General features: G+C 39.1%; 1 long non-coding RNA gene across 14 annotated transcripts in view; it reads left to right on the forward strand.

The window, feature by feature from the left end:
- Positions 1 to 24,042, forward strand: part of LOC110397308 — a 297,352-nt gene that overhangs the window by 104,575 nt on the left and 168,735 nt on the right. For 10 of the 14 annotated variants that reach the window (XR_002437684.1, XR_002437685.1, XR_002437681.1 and 7 more), the window contains one exon: positions 11,019 to 11,126. The exons of 2 other annotated variants lie outside the window; for them this stretch is intronic. This is a non-coding gene — a long non-coding RNA (uncharacterized LOC110397308). Of the gene's footprint in view, positions 1 to 8,887; positions 9,114 to 11,018; positions 11,127 to 24,042 lie in introns of those variants that run through there. 2 more of the 14 variants (XR_002437691.1, XR_002437692.1) reach the window with 2 other exon arrangements.

Consider the following 24,042-nt stretch of genomic DNA (forward strand, 5'->3'; position numbering starts at 1 on the left):
CATCACTGGCAGGTGCCTTGCTGTATCTCATGTCATTGTTCTGTTTTATGTATGCCTGTCAATAAAAGGCAGACCTCCCTGTCTAGCTAGTTAAAGCTGTCACTGGAAATTTCTGAGTTCTTGAGTCACTCTCTTTGGTGAAAGGAATGTTTAAGTGCCCAGAGTAGATTATTTTGTTCTTGTTGCTTGCCGTACAAATGATGAGACAACAAAGTTGAAGTTTGACTGTACTAGACATTAGTAACGTTAGTACTTTCTCTACTAGACACAGATCTACCTTCTTAGATCCTTTTCTGTCTCCTAGTTTAGTTTTTAATTCCATCCTGTAGGGAGAATCTTTCTCAAGATAAATTTAGTCGAACTTGGCCCTTGTCTGTTGGAAAGTTTTAGAATGTGAAAATGGTTGTACTGGTTCAGAGCAGGGGTCTGTGCAGCATGATATCCTGACCTGAAGGGGGCACGTACTGGTGCCTGAAGAGAAATAAAAAACAAAATAAGCCAGAATGAGACTTTCTCAAGGTATTCTGCTCTCTGACTAGACCTTGGTTCACAGGATTTCCTGAGTTTGATACAATCTATGTATTTGTGTGTTTAGTATTGATATGGTTCTCTCTTTAGTAATTTTCAGTATTTCTCCTTGCATTTTCTTTTTTCTAAACCACAAAACTTTCTACATCCGCAATGTCTTCTGAGTGGGAGTTGCACAGTTCAGCATAGCACTGTACATTGAATCACATCCTTTGGTTTGTTTCAGGCCTGTGTCTCTCAGTTGATCATTTCCTTTACATATGTAGACAGAGGCAGTGAATAGTTGTCAGCTTTGCACCATCTCCATGCAGTTTGTATTTTGTAGGTTTCTAGCTTTTTTCCTCAGTTGAACAGTTTTATGCTGTTCACTTGTTCTTATGAAAAGCATTACTTACCTTTGCTTGACTTTTTGCAGTTCTTTTATATACTTTTTGAGTTTCATACAGTTTTCAAGGGGATTATAAGCATAATTTTTTTTTACTGTTACTTAATGATGTGGGTTTTTTTTTTTTGTTCTCCTTTTTTAGTAATTCCTAGAATTTGATTTTTTTTATTACTGCCTAGCACAGACCTAATATTGATCTTGACAATTCATTATTTTTCCATCAATAAGCCAGCTGATTAAAGAAACAATAATCCAGTCTTCTCTGTACTACAGGTTTATTGCATTTTCACATTTTCAGCATCAGCTTACTAGCTGTTGATCTTTTTTTTTTCCCTGTATCATCATTACCTGAGAATTTTTTTTTATTATTTTAAATTAAGTATTACTAAGGGAAAAGAAGAAGAGGTGGTACAAATGTTTATCTGTCAGTTCTTACCCGTGAAGCAGGAATTTCCCTTAGTGGGATCAAACTGAAGGCAGTAATTCAACCTGCAGTCTCCGAGGGAACAGTGCAGATAATTTGAACATCTACTTTGGGAACTGTCACGGTATTATCTAAGGGTATGCGTCCGTGACAAAGGGGACAGGCCTGAAAGAAAAAAAAAAAACGAGCAAGGAGGAAGAAAAAAAATTGCTGGCGGGTAGGGGGCCGGCCCCAGGTGGTCCGGTGGCTAAAGCGGCAGAGAAGCCGCGGACCACACCCTGGGGAAAACAAAGTGAAGAGGGAAAAAGCAGAGGACTTGTAGGCGGATCTAACACAAAAACAGCGGCACCAATCTGAGGAGGAACAACTAATTTTACTAAATATATCAAAATGAGGCTAGTAGAATTATAATAGAGAGTTTACAGGCTGAAAATCTTACACAGTAAACTGCAGGAGGACCATGTGCTTTCTCCACCGGGCAGGAAGGAACAGACCCCGCGTCTCCCAGGCAGCTTCACCCCCTCCCCTCCAATGCAAAGAGCCCTGGGGAGTGCACCTCCTCCCCTCCCCCTCAGAGGGCCACACCAAAAAAGGCAGTTTGCAGTAACCAGGGAATTAACTCTTTAACTGCCTGTGCCTTACATGATGTAATGATGTGGAATACCGACAACAAAAATCACAAAACCATAACATTCCACCCCTTATTCCACATCACTACATCATGCTTAACATATATTTATATACAAACGAACAATAATTAACATACATTACATACGTATCTATATGCCTATATATTACATGGAATCACTGTCTGCACTCCCCCAGCATCAAATTCCCTTGCGGTACGCATTGGACATCCCTGCTTTTCCCCATCACCCACCACGTGGACCCAGGTCCCTGGGCAAACACAGTGCCACGGTGAGGTTTCCCCTTTCCAGAGGCTGGAAGAACCCAAACCGCCTTCCCCAGCATGCTCTTTACGTGTACTACAGGGACCTTATCTCCCTCTACAGTATGTAGGGAGCTAGACTGGGTAGGACCAGCTCGATTGATTGATCCTCTAGTGCTGACCAACCAGGTGGCTTCTGCTAGATGTTTCTCCCAGTGCTTAAATGTTCCACCACCCATGGCTCTCAACATAGTTTTTAGCAACCCATTATACCGCTCGATTTTACCAGCAGCTGGTGCATGATAGGGGATGTGATAGATCCACTCAATGCCATGATCTTTGGCCCAACTGTCCACAAGGGAATTTCTGAAATGAGTCCCATTATCAGACTCAATTCTTTCCAGAGTGCCATGCCGCCATAGGACTTGCTTCTCGAGGCCTAATATGGTGTTTCGAGTGGTAGCATGGGGTACTGCATATGTTTCGAGCCACCCAGTGGTTGCCTCCACCATGGTGAGCATGTAATGCTTACCATCGCAGCTTTGTGGCAAGGTGATATAATCCACCTGCCACGCCTCCCCATATTTATACTTCTGCCATCGCCCTTCCCCCCAGAGAGGTTTCGTCCTCTTCGCTTGTTTAATTGTGGCACATGTTTCACAGTCATGGATAACGTGTGTAATAGCGTCCATAGTTAAGTCCACCCCTCGGTCTCTAGCCCACTTACACGTTGCGTCTCTTCCTTGGTGGCCGGAGGTCTCATGGGCCCAGCGAGCTAGAAACAGTTAACCGTTATTTTGCCAATCTAGGTCTATTTGAGCCAATTCTATTTTGGCGGCTTGGTCCACCTGATGGTTGATCTGCTGTTCTTCAGTTGCTCGACTCTTGGGCACATGAGCATCTACATGACGCACCTTTATAATCATATTCTTTGTTCGGACAGCAATATTTTTCCACAGTTCAGCAGCCCAGATAGGTTTACCCCTTTGTTGCCAGTTATTTTGTTCCCACTGCTGTAATCACCCCATAAGGTATTTGCCACCATCCATGAGTCAGTGTAAAGATAAAGCATTGGCCACCTCTCCCGTTCGGCAACATCTAAGGCCTTTACCTCTGCAAATTGGCTGGATTCTCCTTTTCCTTCAGTGGCCTCTGCAACTTGTCGTGTAGGGCTCCACACAGCAGCTTTCCATCTGCGATGCTTCCCTACAATACGACATGATCCATCTGTGAACAGGGCAAATTTCATTTTCTGGTAGTTCGTTGTACGGTGGGGCCTCTTCAGCACGTGGTACCTCTTCCGCTGACAATGTTCCAAACTTTTTACCTTCAGGCCAGTCCACGATCACTTCTAAGATCCCTGGACGACTGAGATTCCCCATCCGAGCTCAATGAGTAATCAACGCAATCCACTTACTCCAAGTGGCATCAGTAGCATGATGGGTGGAGGGAACCTTTCCTTTGAACATCCAGTTGAGCACTGGCAGTCGAGGGGCAAGAAGAAGCTGTGTTTCAGTACCAATTACTTCAGAAGCAGCTCGAACCCCCTCATACGCGGCTAAGATCTCCTTCTCAGTTGGAGTGTAGCCCTCTTCGGACCCCCTGTACGCTCGACTCCAGAATCCCAGGGCTCGGCCTCGGGTCTCTCCTGAGGCTCTTTGCCACAGACTCCAGGTGGGACCTTTCTCTCCAGCAGCAGTGTAGAGGATGTTCTTTACATCTTCTCCCATCTGTACTGGCCCCAGGGCCACGGCACGGGCTATCTCCTGTTTAATCTGCTCAAAAGTCTGCTGCTGCTCAGGGCCCCACGAAAAATGATTCTTCTTCCGTGTCACCTGATAAAGGGGGCTCACAATGAGGCTATAGTTTGGAACGTGCATTCTCCAAAAGCCCACTACACCCAGAAAAGATTGCGTCTCTTTCTTATTAGTGGGCAGAGACATGGCAGTGATTTTGTTGACCACATCCATTGGGATGTGACGACGTCCATCTTGCCACTTAATACCTAGGAACTGAATCTCCTGTGCAGGCCCTTTCACTTTCTTTCGCTTAATAGCAAAGCCAGCTTGCAGAAGGATTTGGATTATTCTCTCCCCCTTCTTGAAAACTTCCTCTGCTGTATTGCCCCACACAACAATATCATCAATATACTGCAGGTGCTGGGGAGCACTGCCCTGTTCCAGGGCACTTTGAATCAACCCATGGCAGATGGTTGGGCTGTGTTTCCACCCCTGGGGCAAACGATTCCAGGTATACTGAACGCCCCTCCAGGTAAAAGCAAACTGTGGCCTGCATTCTATGGCCAAAGGAATGGAGAAGAAGGCATTAGCAATGTCAATGGTGGCATACCACTTGGCTGCTTTTGACTCCAGTTCGTACTGGAGTTCTAGCATGTCCGGCACAGCAGCACTCAGTGGGGGTGTGACTTCATTCAGGCCGTGGTAGTCTACCGTCAGCCTCCATTCTCCACTGGCTTTACACACTGGCCATATGGGGCTGTTAAAAGGTGAGTGAGTTTTGCTTATCACTCTTTAGCTCTCTAGTTGACGAATCAACTTATGAATGGGGAGCAAAGAATCCCTGTTGGTGTGGTACTGCCATCTGTGCACCGTTTTTGTGGCAATTGGTACCTGTTGCTCTTTTACTTTTAGCAGCCCCACCACAGAGGGGTCTTCTGACAGGCCAGGCAAAACAGACAGCTGCTTAATGTTGTCTGTGTCTATGGCAGCTACTCCAAAGGCCCATCGATACCCTTTGGGATCCTTGAAATGTCCCCTTCTGAGGTAATCAATACCAAGTATACACGGAGCCCCTGGACCAGTTACAATAGCATGTTTTTGCCAGTCTTTACCAGTAAGGCTTATTTCTGCCTCCAGAACAGTCAATTCTTGAGAGCCCCCAGTCACTCCAGAAATACAAATCAAATCTGTCCCTTCATGACTCGAGGGCATTAGAGTGCACTGCGCACCAGTGTCCACCAGTGCCTCGTATTTCTGTGGGTCTGAAGTGCCAGGCCATCGAATCCACACAGTCCAATAAACTCTATTATTCCTTTCCCTCCCCTGACTGAGGGCAGGGCCCCTCTATTGGTTACCTGTAGTGAGTTCAGCAACTTCATCGGTGGTTAATCTGCACTGTAATTCTCTCACCCGTGCTCGTAGTACAGGAGTGGGTTTCTTATGCCATTTTTTCATGTCTTCTCCATGCTCGCGTAAGTAACTCCACAAGGCGGCATGTGCCATAGATCTGCCACCATCATTTGCTTGAGCAGGAAGGCATCTGCCTTTGATAGCTGAGATTTTTGATGATACAGGTGAGGAGGAGAGTTCATCGCCTTTAATTAGTTTGATCAGCTCCTTCAGTAGGTTCTTCTGATCATCCTGATCTCCATCAGGTGTTTCTGATACTGCTACGGGTTCGTCACAATCCATCAAGAGGGACACATCCTCCGCTAGACCATTCTGTTTCTTCTCCATTTTCGCCAATCTTTCTCTTACCTCTGAGATAGCTGAAATAGAAGCGTGGTTTGGGGGGAGTTTTTGCTCATAATTCTGGAGTGTAATAATCAGTTCATAAACAGGGGGTCTTCTCTGTAGGTCCTCCAGTCTGTCAAATGTGGCTAGCAGTGTACTGGCATACTGGGCTGGTGCTGTTTTGGTAAGTTTCCGCCATATATCCGGCATACTTCTAACTCTCTCGAGATCATGCTGCTGGTGTGGATCGTTAGGAACAAACCTGGGGTCATATAGCATTTCCACCACATCTATTTCTCTCAAATACTGAATGCCCTTTTCAGCAGTGTCCCACTTTCTCATCTGAGGCTCGAGATCATCTTTGAAGGGATACCTGTTGTAATAGGCAGTTGCAAGGATACGAGATGTAACGAGAAAGGCCCCTCCCTGAAGGAACAAGGACTAGTCGACCAAAGAATGTACCCGTGACGCAAGAAAAATGGCAAACTAAGATGATCCGATAAGCTACCTTTTGATATGTCAATAGATGGAAAATACTGCTTCATGCTTCACTGCTACATGCCTCAGCAAAAATATCCAATCAGCATTAAGGGAGTAAGCTTTAGATGGCAATAGTAGATAGCAAGTATCATAAAAGGAGTGCTACACTTTTGAATAAAAAAAAGCTTTTCTTGCTGCTATTGTGTGTGTGTGTGTGTGTGTGTGAGTGAATGTGTTTACAGATACCTTCCCTTCACAGCTACTAACACTCGTTCCCAAAGGGTGGCGGTCCCATCCAGGCATCTACTGATCCCTCTGTCAATGGCTGCGTCCCTGGCAATGCTCCCTGGTTGGTAAGCTTCATTACCATTCAGGAGCACACTGCTGGCCCCATTGTCCCAACACCAAAGCATCCAGGTGACAATGGTTTCGTTCAGGTGCCGTGTAAACTCCTTTCTTGAGCCTATGATTTCGGTCATTTTCAGAGGTCGGCGGACAGTTGTAACAGTGACGCCTTCCTCCTCCCTATCTTCTCCATGTCTCTTGTTTTCTTCTGTTGTCTCTGTTGGTAACGATGTGTCTGGGGAGGGCCCCTCACCTGGATCTTCCTCTACCTTCTCCAGTTCTTCCTTCCATTCCAGCCGCGAGGACACCCGTTTCCATTTCTGTCCTTCCACAGGAGCAACTGCCACGGATACTGGTGCCTCCTGTGCTTGCTCAGGTTTAGCCTGAGGACTTCCCCCTCTGGTTCGAATCTCAGCCGGGAAACTCTCTCTCTCAAGAACAGTGTTGTATAGAGCTCGATAAGCACAAGCCAGGCCCCAAATAAGTTGTGCCTCCTCAGATCTGCCTATGCCACGCCATCCCTGACTCAAAAACTGACTGAGCTTCTCAGGATCCCACAGGTGTTCAAGGGTGAAATCCCATGACACCGGGGGTCCCCATGTTTCTAACGTCTTCCCTAGGCCTCTACATATTCCCTGCCACTCAACATTTTCCGGTTTGGGGGAAGGTTTCCTCCACATAATGTAATGTATGATTAGGAGGAGAACATGCACAGCAATTGGTATCACGGTTGTTAGATTGAAATTCCAAAGGTGCGTAAGGAACTGAGAGGAGAACCTGGAAGCCAGCCTCACCATGGTGCTGTTTGTAAAACTAGCCACTCCCTCTGGGAGGTGCAAGCACCAGGCTGGTATCTCCATCAGCGCCATTATGTAGTTATATGTACACACAACTCCAACACAGAACATGATAGCCTTAACCAGAAACCAGTATGTTCCGAGGAACATGATTACCGTTAGTCCTTTGTGCATCATTCCAAAAATTGAAAGCAGATCTATTGCCCACATCCTCCACCAATATTTGTCACGGTATTATCTAAGGGTCTGCGTCCGTGACAAGGGGGACAGGCCTGAAAGAAAAAAAAAAAAAAACGAGCAAGGAGGAAGAAAAAAAATTGCCGGCGGGTAGGGGGCCAGCCCCGTGCGGTCCGGCGGCTAAAGTGGCAGAGAAGCCACGGACCACACCCTGGGGAAAACAAAGGGAAGAGGGAAAAAGCAGGGGACTCGTAGGCGGATCTAACACAAAAACAGCGGCACCAATCTGAGGAGGAACAACTAATTTTACTAAATATATCAAAATGAGGCTAGTAGAATTATAATAGAGAGTTTACAGGCTGAAAATCTTACACAGTAAACTGCAGGAGGACCATGTGCTTTCTCCACCGGGCAGGAAGGAACAGACCCCGCGTCTTCCAGGCAGCTTCACCCCCTCCCCTCCAACGCAAAGACCCCTGGGGAGTGCACCTCCTCCCCTCCCCCTCAGAGGGCCACACCAAAAAAGGCAGTTTGCAGTAACCAGGGAATTAACTCTTTAACTGCCCGTGCCTTACATGATGTAACGATGTGGAATACTGACAACAAAAATCACAAAACCATAACAGGAACCTACGTGAAAAATAACCATGCACGATATAATAGGAGTGTCTGTGCTGTGTGCTGGAGACCACTGGTAATACTGCTGGCACAAGCAGAGGTAGCAAAAAGCTCATATGGGTTACACAGAGGCATTCTGTTGAATAAAATATGTAATTTCACATTTTTATAGTTGTGTTGTACTTTGGTGAGAACAGTGGTGTGCTACGCATGAAATTACAATTTTTTGCCCCAAAAATTAAAGACTGGCACTATTACGTCTGTGAAAAGCCTATCATTTTGCTTAAACCACAAACAGCATTATACGTGTAATACTAAATTTCATGGCAGGAAAGAGGACTGAATTCACATATCTTTTTATCATATTGACTGACCAAATAATGAACATCTTTTTCTAAATTATGTTAGAAAATGTCTGGACTTCTTTCCACAAGGTTTTCAATACATTAAATCTTTTCTGTGGGATTGCATACTTTCTGTAGACGTGCAAATCCTGCTTACTGTAGAAGTAATCATGTGAATAAACTATCCTGTTTCATCAGCTCATGAGCTACTTGTATAAATGTCCAAACTCATAGGATTTGACACTGACTTCAGAAGGAATATCTGCAGCACAAATGCAGTATTGTGCTTTGTAGAATCAAGTCAGTTAGAAAAAATCTAGGTAACATGTAATTAACTTCTAGCAAATTGTAATTCTATACTCTTGGATGTTTGCCTTTTGTATCATAATAATTGAAAGAAAATGGATATGTTCACCCTTGTGTACCTTGTTTGTACATTGCAATGAGAACTTTAAAATGTTAAGCCCAGTCATTGTCATATAATAGGAAAAAAGGAACATGCCAGAACTTAATCATACTACAACGTCATTTTTAAAGACTTATGGCTACAACTGTTCGAGGCATGTGCATCCAGTCTTTTGGCTTGCCTGGGCTGTGTTGACTGAAGAGGAATTGTCTTTGGCCACAGCTATAATATATAAGATATATTTAAGGTATGTAATCAAAAAGCTTTTTTAAAAATTATTTTTCATTAAAATGTAGAGAGCAACAAAACCACAAAACTAATGGGGTATTTGACCTCATTTTTGTGAAATTTATGCATCAGTCTGTTTCAGTGGAAGTGGTTGCAATTCTCAAGGTGTTTGTCAGAGATTTTTGAGGAAATTTTACTCTTCCTATACTTTATTCTTGAAGAGAGTTGTTCAAAAATGTACACACTGCCCAAAAGTGATGACGTGAATAAGGCATGATTGTGAAGTAAGGGATATCTTTCTCTGGTAAGAGAGGTCTTATAAAAGCCTGCTAAAGTGGTGATCAAATTTTTCTTTGGGTTGAGTATCTGATTGCAAGTCTGTACATTCCCTTTGAAAATTCATAGGTAATGTCTTTATGTTAACTGAAGTGGAGTCATAAATATAGCAAAAAAAATGGAATTTTCAGCTATTTTGATACCTATTCTCAAAATCTCAAGACAGAAAACATGACTGCATATTTTTTACTGTTCACAGGACTGTGTTGATCAAAATGCATAAAATTATTTGCCATAACTTGAGTTGGCACTCTACTGCTTGTCTCTCAGTTTCAGCCCAGATGGCATTAATAGCACAGCACTGTGTGGTTGTTGCTAAGTGATGGGAATGGGCACAGGGCCAAGCTGGACTGCTCGGTGGGACAGATCCCCCTCCACGATGGCATGGGGCAGGGAGCAGCTGCAGGGCAAGTTGGACATGCCTGGTTTAAGGTGATTTCCTCATAAACATTACTAATTCCAAGGCCCGGAAGTGTGTGATTTAACATCATGCACTAGAACCATATTTGCCTCAGTAATGTTCCATTCCTCAAAATGCCATCCCTGAGGGAACAGCTTTTTTCAAGTTGCCATTTACATCAAAAAAAGAAACATCAAAGGAACAAATCTGTGGTTACAGCAAAATCATAGAAGTAATATTATATTTAAATATTACTGATTACAACCATATAACAAAAGTGTGATGAAATCTACTTATCCCTGCAGTGCTAGAGTAAAGGGAGGGTAAAAGCTAGCTCTCCATATCTTCACACCTCATTTTACTTCTCACTTTCCTCAATTTCCAACTTCACTGGAATTTGGTCTATTGGAGCTGTCAGTGCAGAGACCTTGCTATGAACGAAGTGGTACAACAGAATAATTATGCCATCTCATATGCTCATCAGTGGTGAAGAGGGTAGCTAAACGCCACTTGACCACATCAGCACTTCAGAGAGAAGTGGAATTTTCCATGTGTGGGAAATGGGGTCAAGTGCAAGTGTGTTAGATCTTTTTCTTTCTCTGAAGGATCATTTGGATACTTCTGGGTCCAATTGCAGATATTGATGTACTGACCTTATCTGTGCCATGTTTAGGAAGTGTGATTGCTCTATCAATTTTAGTTTAACTACAGCAGCATGGGATGTCATCTAAAAGCTCATTCATCTCCCTGGATGCCTATGCAGGCATCTGTCTAAAGTGCTTGCCGTCTGTTTCACAGCTGCTTGTATTGAGCTCTCTAAATTAAAGTTGGCTTGGATATGTTAAATACATACCATCTGCAAGTAGTCATCTCACTGAGGGCAAACAGGAAAGGAGAAAGCAGGAGCTTCCATTAGGCAAGGGGCAGAAGTGGCCTCAATTTGTGCCAGGGGCCTTTTAGATTGGATATCAGGAAGAATTTCTTCATGGAAAAGGTGGTCAAGCATTAGAATGGGCTGCCCAGGGAGGTGATGGAGTCCCTATCCCTGGAGATATTTAAGAGACTTGTGGATGTGGCTGTTGGGGACATGATTTAGTGGTGGTTCTGTAGTGTCAGGTAGACGGTTGGACTTGATCTTAAGTGGCTCTTCCAAATGAAATGATTCTGTGATTCTACTCTGTCCAGCAGCAGTGAGTCGAGTGTAGACCACACAGCATGTGCAGTTCTCTGACACTGAAGACATTAATTGCCTTATTGCTATGGCAGTTCAAGATGAAAACATGGATTTTCAGATACGTAAGTACTTTTGCAACTCCAAAGAATTACCTAGCTTAGTTATGCTGATTGGAATTTTTGTTGTGTGTTCTTGGTTTATCTGCTTGTTGCTAACCAGCATGGTGGTTAGACATTCAATAGTAAGAGCCTAATAAGAGATACATCAAGAGGAAAGTAAATAACAAAATTAAGACACAGATTTCTTTTTGAGCATTCTGGTTCCACTCAACTGAGGATGGTTCATTTTCCTAAAGCTGACCCTGAAAAAAATGCTTGGACAGACAGGTGGAGAATGACACCGGAGAAGGAATTTGCAGGAGAGTACACAGACTTTTCCCATTCAGCAGAGAAGATGAATTAGGAAGTGACCAGTTGAGTTAGCTTGCTGGGCTGAGCTGTAAATAGAGGAATGAGGCTTACATGACAAAGTAATTGTAAAAAGTTATTCTATAGCCAAGATTTCTGGGGAAAAAAAAGTGCATCTCTGCATCATCATTTGCATACGTATAAATTAAAGCAGTGCAAAGCCCTTTATTTCTAGTGCTGACAACACTTTGTAAAAATTAAACAATGGGTGAAATAAAACCTCTTCACTATTTGAGGGTGACAGAGTATGCGGTGATGTAGAATGATTTTGCTCTGTTGTTCTGCCCAGAATATTGTAGCTATGTGCTGAAATAATTCTGGGCAGTTATCAGTTCAACTCTGTTATGACAGTACTTCACTGAAGAAAAATGAAATAAATTACAGCTCTGCAAAACTCAACCTTTAAAAAATATGAAACTCACAAGAGTGATTATTTATAACCCTGGATTTTTGAAACAAGTCCGTTTATGCATCTAGGAGGGTACTGGTTACCGTTTCTGCCATATGTTTCTGCATTCTTGATCCACATCCATCTGGCTCAGAAATCTGTCAGGGTGAGTTAGAAAAGTGATTTGAATGATCTTAGAAGCTAAAAGCATATTTGTGTAGGTTACAGGAAAACTGTATTTTAAAAAATTCAGTATAGTATTTGATATTGAGTAGATTACACATCTTCTGGAAAGTTTCTTTGCTTTTCATTTGCTGTTTCCCTTTCAGAGAAATACATATAATTTTTATTTTTTTAAATAAATCTGCTACAAAAATTTGTCAGTTGGGATTTACAACGGGAGCTGGTAGCAGGTAAAGTGTCAGCATTTGCCATTTGCTATTGATTATGCAACTACCAGAGCTACAGTAATCATTGCAGCTGCCTGAAGGGCTCAAAAAACATGCGTATCCTAGTTAATGTTAAAGATTATTGGAAGGATTCCACTCCAGTGTTTTCAATAGCATTTTTATTATTCAAATAGTTGAAAAATGAAATATTCAGAAAACAAAGTACTGTGTTTTGGAGAGTTCTTATGTTATAAAGCTTGCAAAGCTTGTTTCAACACTGGTGAATCCAAAGTAAATGACCTGCAGTGGTTTAAATCAATTAATCATGTTCAGACTTCTATTCCTGCAGCAGTATGTTTTTTGTTTCTTCTTGAGTTACACTTAAATTTTTCATTAGTAAAAACTTAATAGAAAGTTGAAGTGATCAACTAGCTGAATGATTGAAATTGCTATTTGAAATGAAAATATCAGTATCTCTGAAACTGTTCTTGGACATCTCTCAGGCTGGAGCAGCCTTGTTTTTACTTTTAGTTAATATACACAAATACTATTTCATACTGAGTTTTAAATGTGAAAGAAATGTTTTTCTTAGCAGAGGACTAACAGGATGTTAAGTTAAATATTGTCATGTTTTTTTCTTAATTTGCCAATTATATTGAAAATAGAATCAGCTAATATATACATGCTTTCATATTTTAATGCATTTGTATTCCAGTATGAAATTAGATCTTTTCCCCTTTTAGAATTATAAAGAATGCTTTCTAATGGCCAGTTCAAGTATGTCAAATACATATAGGAAAGAGAGGTCATATTAATTTTGCATTTCATTTATATATTCACAAGTCTGCACAGAGACAAGTTACAGCACTAAATCCATTCAAGCTTACAAGGGTAAAAATGAATTTGTTGGAAGCAATTTCTGGAAGTTTTCTAGAAATGTGGCTACATAAGGTGTGCTTTCCAACACAAAGTTTATGGTATTAAAGAACTGAGATTTGTCTTGTGATTCATGTTGACGTTGTGATTCATGTTGACATTGAGCATAATCTGAATTTCAGATTCTGAAAAATTATTTGTAACAAGGTAGTCTGAAGCAAATTCTGTTAAAGATTTTTTCTAGGCTGTATTTCTGTAGTTTGTATACTTTGCATTTTTCAAAGGTTTCTTTTTCAAGGTAAGTTATTATCAGTTCACAGACAGTTTATAAACTGATAGTTGTCTACAAAATACATAATGTAACTCCAGTCTTCATCTCCACTTCAATAGCGTCTTGAATTATTTGCAGGGAAATATTTTTTGTTCTGTTCAAAACTCTATGAAAAATAGAAGAGTATGCAAATAAAGCAGGTGTTTCACTATACTTTTACTTTTTCCCTAGGTTAGGTTTTCTTCATTACAGACAAAGACTAGCCCCTGAATTTTTAAGTAGGTAAAACGTTTATGTTCCTCAGTGAAACACTGTCTGCAGTATGTATTTTTGCTTATGGGATCCAAATTACACCTGGCTTTCACTGCAAAAGTATTACTAAGAATTACTTGATGACATAAACACGAGACAGGCATTATTAAAAATAATACAATTTGAAAGTAATTTTAGTCTTCTGTGAAGTCTGAGAGCTGGAACATAATATCGTCTATTCAGTGGCCTAAAACCAGAAAAAGAGAAATTCAGGTGTCTGCTCTGCTAACACACTGCATATTTACTCAGAGGACAGCCAGGGCATAAGAGAGTAGCAATTTTAAGTCTTTACTTCTCCTATGGACTACTGGTGTCTGTTGTCTGTCATGGGCAGACTTCAAATTCCAGTTAGGCAGACAGTGAGGCCACATTCCAATCCCCACTTTTCAATTAGCAAACAGCTAAAAAAAGTGTTTATGCTGCCTCTGTTCCAAAATATCCTCAGAAATCCTATGTGAATCTTAAAACCAGTGTTATGAGCATATGCCAAGCTTCCAATTAGCAATGACAAAATCTCACTAGTGGTGAGTTGCAAGTGTTGCCATCTGCATTATCCTAGTGCTCTGAATTGTTTTTAATTGTGTTTATTGAGAGCACAACCTACAGTGGAAAAACATGTGATGAGCATATATTTGAAGTATCTATGCCAGGGATGTGCAATTCAGAATTTAAGCAATATCCTGTATTAAATACAAGTAATTTAAATGCCAACTATTAGCATCATGCAATTATGAGTTTTAGCAATTCCATCATTACCAAATCCTTCCTTTGCAGAGTAGTACACTTCTGCTGAGAACTTTGTATCTAGAGTCTTCACAAAGCAACAGGAATTTGCATTGTTTTCTACTTTATTTTATAAATGAATTGAAAGTTAATTATTAACTTTGAGACATGGCTTCCAGGTTTCAATTTCAAAAACTTTGTAATTCTAAAACAAATAGTAAGAAAACATGGAATTTGATCCCAACCTAGTAGGTAGAGTGAGATTTAAATCCTGTTATATGTATTATTTAAGATTGTCATTTTAATAAATTGCCACCCATCTTTGCATGAGCATATTCAGTGATATAAGGGGATTCTTATACTGCTAGCAACAGGCTGCTTTTTATTGTTATGGTGTACATTTTTAAAAAGTTAACTAAGTTGGTTTTGTTTTTATTCATATAAATATTATACTGTGGTCAGTATAAATGTTTGGAATATAAAAAGAAAGATTATTTTTTTCTCACTTAGAAAGCGAGTATTTAGGGTTTCTTAATTTTGTATGGATATTTGGTGTGTAGACAGTCTTAATTCTGGAATGTGACATTCTCGGCTGAGATGGCTTTGTTATCTGATTCTAAGTGTGCAAGTACTCTTGTGGAGTACAACTTGGTAATGTGTTTCTTATTGATCAAGGCCTCCTAACTCTTGAGATGCAGCATTATATGTAAAGTTGCATGGTTCATTTGCCTAGTGTTCCTTTGAAAATGGCAAACATCAAGGCCAGCTTCAAATTCACTGGCTTTAAACAAGACACTGCAGTGAAGAGGGCATGGCCTAACTGATTGTATTGCTCTTAAAAAACCTGAACAAGGGTTGTCTTGTTTTCCTCTGCTTACACAGCGCTATTGGATGTCCTTGGGCAGTTCTCTTAAGGCCTTAACTCCTCTTTGTTGATAACGTACACTTCGGAGTGTCACATCTGACATGCCAAAAGTAAGAACCAAAAGGAAGTCTTTTCCCCCCATATCTTGTGATCCAGGGTAACTCCACATTCAGTGGTGATAGCGGTGATAGTTAATGTTTGAAAGCAACTGAGTCTCTCACAATCCTGCACAGTGTAGCCCACATCATGACATCCTCACACGACTTCTATCTTCTCCAGGTTGTGACATTTCTGAGGAGTTTCTTCAGGGCCAGTATCAATAGGGATATCTCTCAGAGGAAATGTAATTTCTTACCCATAATTAAAAACCTCTTGCTTATAATGCCACATGGAGATTATAGGTGATCTCAGAAGTGTATCACCCAGTGGACAACACTGAAGTACACTTAGAACTGCCTGTCATGGGGTGCCTTAAAGCTTACTGGGATTCCTCCATAGAGATTGCTGTAGTAGAAGCTGCCTTCCAGGGGCAGGATAGATGAAGGACTTGGCACAGGATGTATGGCTGTCCTCACAAGCATGCTGGTATTCATGTTTCTCATGCTGCCCGCCCATTGCTCAGTGTCCAGCTTTCATCTCACCCAGCTCTGCAAGTATCACTCCTTCACAGTCTGCTCTTGGGCTCAGTGACCCCAGTGGATGTGGAAGAAAAGTGAAAGGGATGTCCTTACTGGAGATGTAAAAAGGAGGTAAGAAAGATATGTCGAGGGTAGGCAGGTGGATAAATTGCACATGTTGAAGGGCTTTGCTAAGGATGCTGTGGAAAGAGACATGATACGTTAGTTGGATGTGGAATATTCCAGCTTGTGACAGCTCTCAGAAAAAAATCTAGCACAGCAGGATGAATGTGGTTTTTGTTCCATGGCTATTTAAACAGGAGTACTTTGAGTGTTCCAGCCTTCACCTGTCTTGACAGCAATAGACAGCCATATGTTTTATAACCCTTCCATCTTTCACAAGTCAGAGTAAGAACTTGCTGTGAGGAATGGGAATTGGGTTTTTTTTCATAGTAGAAATGTCAGTAGGTTACTTCACCTTTTCTGAAAAAGTTGTAAGGGCAAGGAGGAAGTTTTATGTATAAAGATGATAAAATTTATAAATAGAATCAGTGAGCTTGTGCTTCATTCTTTTTCAGTCTCTTTGTTTCTGTCACTCTTTGTCTTTTTCCCTTTCTCTCTGAGTTTCTTTTTTGTTACTCTTTTTCTTACTTTTCTCTCTAGAAGGTTCATTTCATTGCAAATGCTGAAATGTGCTAAAATGATGATTTGTTGAATTGTGGGAACAGTAATAAATATTTCACTAAACTGTAGCTGGTCATTTGATTCTATAAAATATAATTCTAAATAGTAACAAACTGTGTATGACTGCCACACTTAAGTATCTCTGAAAGCATTTATCAGCACAGCCTGAATAGGAACAACTTTTGTTCTATTTTTTTTTCTTTTCTTTTTTTTTTTTTTGTCAGCAATGTTTTCTCTGCTTTAACTTGCTCTGCACGTTTCCATGACAACTAAGGGAAAAGAAAGTCTTAACCAAAATCCAATGGAAGGAAGACAAAACAACCTGCTTTGATTCATACAGCTCTGATAAATGTGAATTTGGCAATCAGCTGTGGATCGCAGGTTTTTTCTAGAACAGATATAACTTTTCTTTGCATATATTTATTCTCTTAGCTTAAGGAAACAAAAGGAGGTGGTTTATGTAAATTGTTCTGTTTTATTGTTTTTCCTTACTCCACATAAGAGTCTTGTTTCAGAGACTTATACAGTTTATTTTTCCTTTATATGTAAAATAGGTTTTGTCTTCAATTTTAATTTCTTCCTGCTCTTCCTGTTTTACTAATATATCACAAATGTCTGTGCTGGAAAGGTGAGACAAAAAACTATAGTTTTGTGCCCTGATGTTTGGTTGAAGAGATGTATTTTTTGTTTGTGAGTGATTGCTCACCTTTCTCCCAAACACACTGTAGCTACACAGGCACTATGGAAACAGTGGTGATACTTCTCACTAGGAACATCAGTTCTCACAACTCCTCAGTAGGCTCCATTGATACAAGTTACATTGTGCCTTCACACAAGTTAACATAGATGACCCACTGTAGTTTTTTATGTTTGATTCTCTTTGATTGTTATCAAGTTAATGAGCTTGATATAGCTTCTTAAATATAAGCAGCTTATATAAGCTTCTTATATAAATACAATTTCAAACGATGAGAATGTGAAAAAGTGATAAGCAAAGCCATAGTCTAGATTCCATCTCCTACAGAATTTGAAAATGATTTTTTCAAGGTAGCTTTGCTGTGAGCTGCTGTCCATCCACTTCTGTCACAAAACCACAGCCACCTTTGCTACTGGCATTTAAATTATGTGGTTTGGACTTGGGAAAATAAGGTCCCTGGCCTGTGGAATTTATTGTCCTATAAAAAAAAAGAATGCATATCATAGGTACATCCATTGTAAAATAGACATATTGATATGATTTGCTTTTGAAAAATGTTTTCTTTAAAAATGTGGATTACTACTTTCTCTGATGGACGTATTAAGATCCACTGAACACGTATTTTGGGAGTTGATTTTGTTTTTTTCACATAAATCTAACTGCAAATAGCTTGCTATAAAAATAAAATATTATTTGTCATCCTCATTATGCTTGTTAGTTCTGGCTTGTTGCCTAAATCATATGGTACTCCTGCTCCTTAGTTACATTATGATGTCAAAAACTAGTTTTAAATAGGCAGCATGACTTTAGATCTTAAGAAGTGAATAGGATCGTGGATTTTCTTGTACTGACTCTCATTTTCTGACCACATACATTAAATTTGTGATTACAGGGATTTTATGTCATATTATTCAAAATAAATATATTTGTGTGTATGACTGTGTTACTATAAAGTCTGAGGTCACATTATTTTCTAGCTTATTGAAGCATATGTGATGAAATAGTATCTTCCTCCACTGATTTACTTTCAGCTGTTACTTTCAGCCTTACTCATGTATCAACGTATATCTGGTATAGAGAATTTGCTTCCAAACATAAGAATTCATCCAAGAAGCAGTGCCTACTGGAAAACATACAGAGTAGCACTCAGTGTAGGAGTGGTGAAAGATCCTATATCATTCTTCAGCATTTAGAAACTGTTTCCTAGAAGTAAACCCTGACTTCCATTTTGTTGTCAGAAATTAAACAGATGAAAGCTGCTGTGAAAGTGAATTCATTTTAAGTTCATCAAATAAGTATTATATGACATTGATCACTGAACTCCACAAGTGAATGTGGCTGAGTTGAAATATATTTGAATATATTTCTCATGAGCCTATTTCTGCCTTACTTTCTTGTGGCAAGTATCACTTTTCAAAATAGTTCTGTTTAATCCTTGTGGCAAGTCAGAAAATATAGTAGAAGGGTAGCAAGAAGTAGTTGTAGACACATGTTTGGCCTGTGTTTGAAAAGCAAAGGGCTTAAAGCTGAAAGATGCTGGGCATGCTTTCCATTGATTCATCCTGTTATCTTATTTATAGTCAACCTTAGAGTTTTTAATTGTTCATTTTAATTCAGAACATAAACCCCTATGATTTATTCTGATTACTTTAAAAGATAAGCCTGATAAGACTGTCTGTAAAATTGGATGTAAATTATATATTACTTTGTACTTTGATAGCACATTATCTTTTTAAAAATAAAACAAATACTGGAGAGGAAACAAAACTTTTAAATTTTAAAATACACTTTGCTTTCTGTGTCATCGTCTGTAGACAGATTATGGACTAATATAAGGTCAGGTGATACATATCTGACAGTCTTATTTCGTTGTTAGTCATTCTGTTTGTCCTAGATTGCAAGCTTTCAGTAACAATTTTTCTATTAGTAGAGGCAGAATATGGTAGGGAAAAAAAAAAAGCACTAGTACTGACTCTCCTTTGTAGCACTGTCTCAAGCCCAAAGGAAAACTGCCTACACTTCTGTAGCTAAAACTAGACAGGGCTGATTCTATGGCAGATTCGTGTAACGCTCAGTAGTTCTTGTTAGCTCTATAGCAGCAAGTGTTCTTAAAGCAGCCCACTTTGCTCCTCTCAGGCATTTGTGTCCTCAGATTTTAGCTTCAGCGGTGTTTCCAAGGATCTTGTTTTGATTTGATGTTTTGCTGTGCTAAAGGAAAAGGCCACAGCTAATGTAACATCTTATTTTGTGGTTTAAACTGCGGTTAAGATTCTGATGATGAGTAATCATACTGTACTTATGATGATTGCCTTGACTTTAATTTGCAATTTTTTGGAGATACAAATTGCACCTTCTCTGTGATTATAATGCAGTTGTGGAGAATTTATTATGAATAGCAAGACTGCGTATATTCTGCTCTTACCTTGTCATAGTTGTGATTCCTGGGCTGTAAGTGTTTGGTTAAAGACAAATAAATTCTTTAAAAAAAAAAAAAAAAGCCAAAACTTAACACAAGTATTATGCATGAAGGTAACAGATTGAGATCAGCATCTGTCTTGACCCTCTCTGCAGGTGTTAGGAAGCAGAATTTCAGCTATATACCAGCACACTGTGAGGGTTAAAAATAGGAAGGAAGCTGAAAGCAATCTAAAAAACAACTTGTCTTTCGGAAGGTTTTCCATAAAGGATGTTTCTCCTAAACCAGAAACAGTTTGTCTACTTATACCCAATCAAAAATAAAGCTAATGGGGAATTTTCTTTGGTGGTTTGGATTACCACTGTCTAATTACTTATTTGTGTATAATTAACTGAGACTTGGAAAATCATTGTGAGCTGAAAAATCAGAAAGGAATGATAGGAAATGACGTGTATGACCTAAAAGGACAAAAGATTGGGAAAATTGTGACTACCAATGCCTACAGAAGGAAAAGGACTGATTCTGAATGGAGCAAATTCCATGAAGTTTAAAGGTTGTAATTTTTCTTTAATCCTATTAGAAGGTATAATGATCCTGGCCTCTTTTTATTATATTTTTTTTCCTCTACTTCAAGGCCAAGCTGGCAAAATAACATGGAAGCTATTTTATACTTGCAAAACACTATTTAGAATTTCCCGTATGGCAGCAAGATATGAACTTCTATTTGGAAAAAAAGGGTACAGACCAGCGCTATTATTCTCTACAATTTTTAAAGTTGTTATGATAGCTAAAAATACTGCAAGTTGCTATAGCAACTGGAATTTGAAGGCTGAGATATTGCTGCTTCTGTCAAAGATTTGTCTAAACAAATCTTCTTTTCCTGCCCATAAGTAATAATCTTTAGCTGTTCTATTAGCTTTTTTACATAATGTTTATTTCCTCCATGGTTATTTATTACATTAGCAATAATGCACAACAGAACATACATCAGTAAACTGTAAAGATATACTTCATATGTGCTGATGATATGTGTTATGGTTAAGGGCTAAATAATTCTAACTGTACCTGAAAAATTTCTTAAGCACATAGAAGTGGTTCATTGCTGCTATAATATATTTTAAATTGTATAATATTAAATTCATGATATAGAATAAGTATAAATACATACTTAAATGTTGGAATTCTAATCTTCTTTTATCCAGCATCTGTTCTCTGACTTCTTCACGTAGTTAATTATTTTATTTTATTTTTGAGCTGCACAAATTCATCCAAGTTACTTTTTTGGCACTCTTCAATTTTGCAAAATTCTCTTGTTAGTGACGGCCCTTTGCTAACTCTGTCCTATAGTTGTTTTGTTTTAATTTATTTATATTTTTTCTCTCTCTGATGGGTTGGCAATATTTAATTAGAATCTGTGACAGTTTGTTTCATTCTGTCTTTTCCTGAGCCATGGTGTGGTAGAGCAAACTGAACAGAATCTCACTGAAAGGCAAACCCATCATTATCAATAAATAACCTTGAGTTCTGTGCCATGCCCACCTATCTATCATGTCAGTTTTTAGAAAAACACTCAAATGTTGCAAAATTTCCTATTTGCCATTTATTTCTCTGCCCTCTGTTTCTTACTAGTAGCATCTCATTGAACTTTCTTAGGGGATTAGTGGTGGCAGAAGTTTGTAGTTTCAGGTTGCCTGTAAAGACATAAAGTCTCAGAAAGACTGGTGACTAAATGAGAAGATGAGCAGTCCAAGAAAAAACAAAATTCCCTTTTCTGTGTATGAAGTACTCTGGAATATTCAATCTTCTGATGCAAGATTTGCCTGCTAAGATATGAATCCTAGTCAGCATACTGTGAGAACGGCTAACTCAGCTACTGTTTTTCGGAATTGTTTCCACAGATTTGGATAATTGAATGAATTGGTTTATTTTTGTGGCAAGTTTACATGGATCGCTCCAAAAGTAATATCTCCTATATTTCCATGGAAAGTACAAAAGATACAATAACTATTTAATAGTGTAAATTCTCAGTTACACAACACTGTTTTTCAACACAGTCACCATCATCAGCTATGCATTTTCTGCAGTGATGAACAAGAGCCTGCATTTACTGTAGTACTACAGAAAAGTAGTACTGGGCATACTGGGATGTAGTGCAGCCAGCACTGCTATGTCTTCCCTATTACTGTTTCCTGGACTAAATACTATCAGTTAAATTCCTGTTTGCTGTAGTACAGGCACATCATGATTTTGCTGTGTAGACATAAATTACTGTTAAAAGTATTTTAAGAATAATTTGTGTATAATAAAGAGGAGAAAGCAGGAATAAAGACATCACAATCTTCATTAGCTGCTGGCTATTTATAGTAGTTGAAAGAAGCGTAAAATGTTGGAATGCTGCATACAGTGTACTCTGGTTTTAGGACTAGTACCAAAAAGAAATGAGCTATTTTGATTATTTTTTTTCTTAAAGTTGGAATGCTTATTAGGAGCTAAAGGTATGTGGGGACTTCATTATATCAGCGAGTAGGAGTGTATTCAGTTTGGATTTAACGTATGGATTTAACATACTCTTTCTACATGGGTAATTATCTGCAAACTTTAATCTTGATTCCTACTCTTCATATTTGTGATGGAGCAATCATATGGTGCTCACTAACTAGTGAAGTTATTAGCATATTCTTCAATTTTCTTTATGAAAAGTTTAACTGCAGTGTAACAGATCCCAACCAGGCTCAGAATTTGAACTGTCTTTCCTCAAGCAAAACCCACATCAGATTTTGAAAGGAATTGCATAAATTGCTATTCTGTTAGTAATCAAGAACTAATGGGAATATTTCTTACCCCAGGAAAAGAAACTAATACATGATTTACTAACTATGGTTCTAATTTGATGCAGTGATTTTAAAATGCTTTCTAACAAATTTGTGTATCAAATAGTAATATGGATTATCTGGCTATGTGCTTTAGAGATGTACAGAACAACACTGAATCTGAATCCCTCCAGTGTTGCAGAAGGAGAATTGGAGTTTAACCTATACGAAGCCAGAGACTTGCATTTCATCTTCCACCAAAGCTAGAGGAGACTTACATTTCAGCTTCCCACCCAAATGTTTCTACAGAATTTTGCCCCAAGAAAACAGCAGTCTGGTGGGGATGCTTTAATTTGGGCACTATGTCTGAAAATCTGATTGATAGATGGATAGAAGCTTGAAGAATACATCATGATGAAATTCCAGTTTTGATGCAGAGGTGGAATATGTATAATCTTATTTCTCCAGCTAATTTGTATCAATTAATAAATATATTATTTCACTTTTTTGAAATAATTATTCTCATATGTATTAGTTTATTTTGAATTTGATGTCATTATTATTATTTCAATTGTGGACTTAATTTTTTTTGAGAGTTTAGTTTTTGTTCCAGCTAGTACAAACCAAAGAAAACGCTAAATGTTATCTGACAGGAGGATGAAGTAAGTGCCTTGTCTATTTTGAGTACAAGTGTGGTTGCCGTGGTAACAGAAGAGTAACCTACCAGGATGCAGAACCTAATTTTCCTTTCTATTTCTGTATTTTCAAGTTTAGTATTTATTGAATACATCCATAGAACAGTACTTCACTTCAAATTTTCAGTAAAGATAAGTCAAGTCTTGTATTTTCAGAGTTGCAGTTTAGATTTTCTCCCTACTGCCAGGCCTTGGAGAGCTTCAGAATCACAATTACAAATTTATGTTAAGTAAATGGCTAATGCTGTAAAAATATGATCTTTCATCCTCCTATGAGTATTGAAAATCACTCTGAATTCAGCAGATAGCGAACTGAGTTAGAAAAGACAGCCTCTTGAGCCACGAAATGAATGATGTGCGTATCTTTAGGACTATACCTAACCCTCGGAACACAGAGCACTTCCCACCATTTTCCAGTCCAGTCACACTGCTCTGTGTTTTCCAGGAACTGCAATCAGGGAAAAGGGCGGTAGTGGATATTTGATCTACAGTATGGACAGCGGGGTCACAGGAGCAGGGTATAGTGTCCTACATGCTTATTCATTCATGTTACATGGTGTAAGTAATAAGTTTGGATGGATTTATCCAAACTACATCCTAGTAAGAAGGAGCATTTCATCTATTTGAGTTGTTAAACCTTTAACAGAGAAGGAAATAAAAACTTTTGTGTTGGAAAAAACTTCTGTTTCCTAAGGTGTTCCTTGCTTATTTCTGTGGGACTTGTGTATTAGGTTTCATTAATGGATAATTTTCTGTTTCTCTTGATATCTGCTTGTAAGTTAGACTACAGCTATTTGTTCTGTTTTTGTTTGTTCAACTGTTGTTTTA

The sequence above is a fragment of the Numida meleagris genome, chromosome 4 (genome assembly GCF_002078875.1).
Source record: "Numida meleagris isolate 19003 breed g44 Domestic line chromosome 4, NumMel1.0, whole genome shotgun sequence".
NCBI lineage: Eukaryota > Metazoa > Chordata > Aves > Galliformes > Numididae > Numida > Numida meleagris.